At 41.3% G+C, this 4504-nt stretch overlaps 1 protein-coding gene across 2 annotated transcripts in view; it reads left to right on the top strand.

Moving 5' to 3' along the window:
- Positions 1 to 6: 6 nt before the first annotated feature.
- The window catches only part of GJA5 (gap junction protein alpha 5), a 35329-nt gene continuing 30831 nt past the window's right edge, over positions 7 to 4504 (top strand). For both annotated transcript variants that reach the window (XM_069090176.1, XM_069090175.1), the window contains exon 1: positions 7 to 221. The gene's annotated coding sequence lies outside the window, so the exon portion shown is untranslated. The remainder of the gene's footprint in view (positions 222 to 4504) is intronic.

Genomic DNA, 4504 nt, shown 5'->3' on the forward strand with positions numbered 1-4504 from the left:
AGAGAGAGAGAGAGAGAGAGAGAGAGGGGAAAAGGGTGGGAGGAGGAAGAGTAGGAAGAGGTGGGAGGAGGGAGAGAGACAGACAGATTAAAAGAGAGGGTCAAAGAGGAATAACAGACAGGAACAAGAACAAAGACCAATTAGAAGCCAGAGAAGAGCTTTTGAGGGGGAAGAAAGAAATTTTAAGAAGAAAACGAAAAATTGAAGACAACACAAACCAGGTAAGAGCAAAATTGGCTTGGGGAGGAAGAGAATTATGAGACATGGGCCAGTGGTGAGAGAAATCAGTTTCCAGGCTGGATAGGATTATTAGTGTTCCTGTTATACATTTCTTTTAAAAAAATGTTCTGTCACTATTGCTATACCTAGTTGATTATGCTTCTTGATTAATATGAAGGGAGAAGGTTGGGTGGACCAACGAAGGAGCTAACCCTTACCATCATAAAGAGCTTTAGAAATGAGGGTGGGATTACTTAACCCCAATTGCCCTCCAAAAAGCAAAAAAAAAAAAAAAAAACGAGGGTGGGAGACACTTGGAGTTCAAGCCTACCTCTAACAGATGAGAAGGAAAATAAGAGGCATGTGAGAAACAGGTTACAATTCAGGTCCAGGCAGTTTTCAGCTGAGTTGGAGAGTTCCCTTAAAAAACGAAAAGTCAAGTCTGTTTTACGATGCTTCCTCTAGGCATGGAATCTTTCTGAAATGCCTTCCAGGGTGTCTATGAAAGTGTTTTGGTTTTTTCCCCCCTAAGGCATGTTGGATGGTTTAAAAATATTCCCTGCTTCGTTTCCTGCTGTGTATCATGTCCCGGCTGAGTCTCAGCGGCGGGTGAGAAATCAAACCTGCCGTTTAGGCGCTAGTGGGAAAGAGACAGCATAGAACACAGGCAGAGGAAGCATAAAGTAGCCCCCATTGAAAGTTTCCTTTTCAATTGTGTGCTGTCTAATGCCGGAGGACGTTGGAGGCCATGCCCTGTCCCTGAACTTCCTCCCATTGGTGCATAGCCCCAAACTTGGCTATGTACCAATAATAAAGTGAGCTTGGCACCAGGTTTCCTGACACTCCTAGAACTTTACTAGGAAGTTTAAAGAATTAAGGGTTTTTGAATATCTGTGTAACCAAGCACAAATCAGGACTCAGTTTCCTCCTCTGTAAAATGATTCTGTGATTCTTGAGCCTTAAGCTTCAGTGGTAACCTAAATTCTGCTCCCAACTCCTCTACTAATTGTGTGGGTTTTTTTTGACAAGTCACTTTCCCTCTTTGGCCTCTGTTCCCTCATCTGTAAGACAAGGAAGATGGACAAAATGCCCTCAAAAGTTCCTTCTAGTCCTGACATTCTGTGAGTTTTGGTTCAGGGTTCTTAGTATATGATGTGGGTTCTGAGTCTAGCTCTTCTAATAACTAGGGCTTTGGACAAGCCATTTACCTTCTCTGCTCTCAGTTTCCTGATTTGTAAGTTGAAAAGTTTGGACTGGAAGATCTAGTCTAGGCTGCCCTCAGACTCTAACCATTGTGTGATTCTTGAGGTTTTGCCCTCAAAATGTGGCAGGTACTATGATTACTGGATAAAGGATGGGGCACACTAGATGTAACCTATGGTATAGTACAGTGGAGAAAGCAAAGGTCCAGAACCAGAGAACCTGGATTTGTCTCATCTCTGATGCTTAGAACCTGTGTGGCTTTGGACAAGCCACTCAACTTCCCAAGGTCTCAGTTTCCTCAGCTGTAAAATGATGAAGTTGGACTAAGTGGCCCCTGAATTCCCTTTTAGTTCTCTATGTGTGACCCTGTCCTGGGAATTTATGAGTTCAGAAAAAAAGGCACAAAGCAAACAGTTTTGTCCCTCAGTGGTGTTTATACTCCAGCGCTTGGGATCCATTCCTGGGTTTGAAGTTCACGAGTAGGAGTGTGAAGAAGAGCCCTTCCGAAGCAGATGCAAGGATCTGGTCATGGCAGAAGTTCCCTTAGGTTATACATTAGAATTCAGCACACCTGTAGCTGAGCTCCTGAGAGGCAAGATCCTCTAGAAATCTTATGGCTACATGACAAAATTAATGCAGTGGTCCTGCCTCTGGGTGGGGGACTTGGGCTAATCCAACTTTGTCTATTTCTTCTCTACCAATGCAGTGGATAGATTCCAACTGATTCAGTCAAATATTTTCACATATATGTATATGTATAGACACACATATATACAGACAGACATATATGTGTGTGTTATTGTTGTTTAGTCATTTTTCAGTCACATCTGACTCTCCATGCTCCCTTTTGGGGTCTTCTTGGCAAAGATACTGGAGTGGTTTGCCATTTCCTTCTCCAACTTATTTTGTAGATGAGGGAAACTGAGGCAAACATGATTAAATGACTTGCCCAGGATCATACAGCTAGTAAGTGTCTGATGTCAGATTTGAACTCAGAATGAGTTTGAAATCCAGGCCTGACACTCCATCCATTGTACCACCTAACTGCCTAGATAGATGGATAGATAGATAGATGGATGGATGGATGGATGGATGGATGGATGGATGGATAGATGACAGATAGAGAGATGATAGAGATATCTATTATATAAATAAATTCATGTATAAATCAAATATATATGTGTGTGTATATCTATATCTATACCTATAATAGTCTCTGTTTTACTTTGGGTTTCGTTTTTGTATTTTTAAAATCATGGTGCCTACAGGATGACAGATGGCCAGATCACCACTCTGAGGACGTTGTGGAGGCTGTCTTCCTGTTCAGGTACACAGAAGGCAGTACTCTGGGGCAGCCCTTGACTTCTTTTTTGGCTCTGAAATTTGGAAATTCCACGAATGTCCAATCAGAGATTAGGCAGACTGACAGTTCCCCTTCTCTGCCTGTGATCATGGTGCTCTCCAAAGAGAGCCTTTGTCAGACCAGTCTTTCATGGCCAGGTATACATTCACCACCTCTTCAGCCAGCTAAGGTTATCCCTTTTCAAGTGTCTCTAAGTCAGTATGAGTCAATGTAGAGTTTGAGGTCAGTTTTTTTTTGTCTGATTAATCAAAGGGGAAAAAAAAAAAACATGTCAGCAGGGTGAAATCTATTCTGAGACAATTGCTTAGTAGTGGGTTGAAAGTAAACACTGTTCTTTGCTTCAGTCATTCCAGCCCTTTCAATTTCTCTGAAACTATTTTTAGGCAGAAAAGGATCATCATTGATAAGCAATGACTAGAACTGTAAATATTTATCTTGGGGAAAATAAGCTTTGGCAGGGCAGGGGGCATGATCATTTTCTTTGAATATTTGATGGGAGGTCATATGAAAGAGGGATCACACTTATTTGACCTCAGTAGGTAGAACCAAGACCAGCAAGTAGAAGTTACAAGATCAATTTCAGCACAATGTAAAGGGGGGAAATCCTGTCAGAGTTGCCCAAAAATGCAATAGTCTGCTTTGATGGGTAGTGAGTTCTCTATCACTGGAAGTCTTCAAGTCAAGCTTGGATGACTGCTTGTCAGGGATGTCATAGGCAGGAACCATACTTTGAGAGGAAGTTAGACTTGGTGACTTCTTAGGTCTCTGCATTTCTGATTCAAAAATACACTGTTGTCTCTCCTATATGGGAAATGGCTGTTCTAATTAATTGAATATTCAGATCAATTGAAAGCTCTACCCTTTACACACCTTGTGGTACAACCAGACTGGACAGCTTGTTGATCTCTGAACATGCCCTGGAATTTCCCACTTCCAATGCCTTTGCTCAAGCTGTACCCTCTGCTTTGAAGGTTCTTTCTTCCCTCCCAAATACATCAGTAAAATTCTTACCCCTCTTCTAAGCTCCTTGAGTGTCAATTCCTCAGTGGAAATGATCTCTCCCTCCTTGGAATTCCCATGGCAAGTTGTATCTCTCTCATTATTGCATTTTCACATTCTCCCTCATTTAAAGTTATTTATGTCATGTGTTTCTCCTTTTACTGGACTATAGCACTCTGAGGACTATGCTTATTCTTCTTAGTAGCTTCCATAACACAGGGCATGGGGTCTTGGACATAGTAGGCATTCAATAAATATTTTCAAGATGAATGAGTGAATGCCATGGGCACATTAACAAATTCAGAGAATTCAAATATCATAAAAACTAAACACTGAGCACTAAATCTCTGCTGAACCTAATTAACTTTCTCTTGGATGATTCTGAAGAACCCTTGGGGTCTCCCTGTACTTGAAGATCTTTATTATGGACAGCACATCACTGTATTGTATTTGTGTGATGGTTCTGCTTTATAGAGATTTCTGGTTAACTGAAATTTACTGCATAGGATCTTAACAGTTATGTATCACTTTTAAAATTTCTTTTCTTTCCTCTCCTCTCCTCTCTCCTTCCCTTTCCTCCTCTCCTCTTTTCCTTTCCTCTTTTCTTTCTTTCTTTTTCTCTCACTTCCTCCTTCCCTCCTTCCCTCCCTCTCTCTCTCCCTTCCTTCCTTCCTCTTTCTTTCTTTCTTTCTTTCTTTCTTTCTTTCTTTCTTTCTTTCT

The sequence above is a fragment of the Petaurus breviceps genome, unplaced genomic scaffold, assembly GCF_028583685.1.
Source record: "Petaurus breviceps papuanus isolate PSGF00001 unplaced genomic scaffold, PetGlider_PUasm1.0 186, whole genome shotgun sequence".
Taxonomy (NCBI): Eukaryota; Metazoa; Chordata; class Mammalia; order Diprotodontia; family Petauridae; genus Petaurus; species Petaurus breviceps.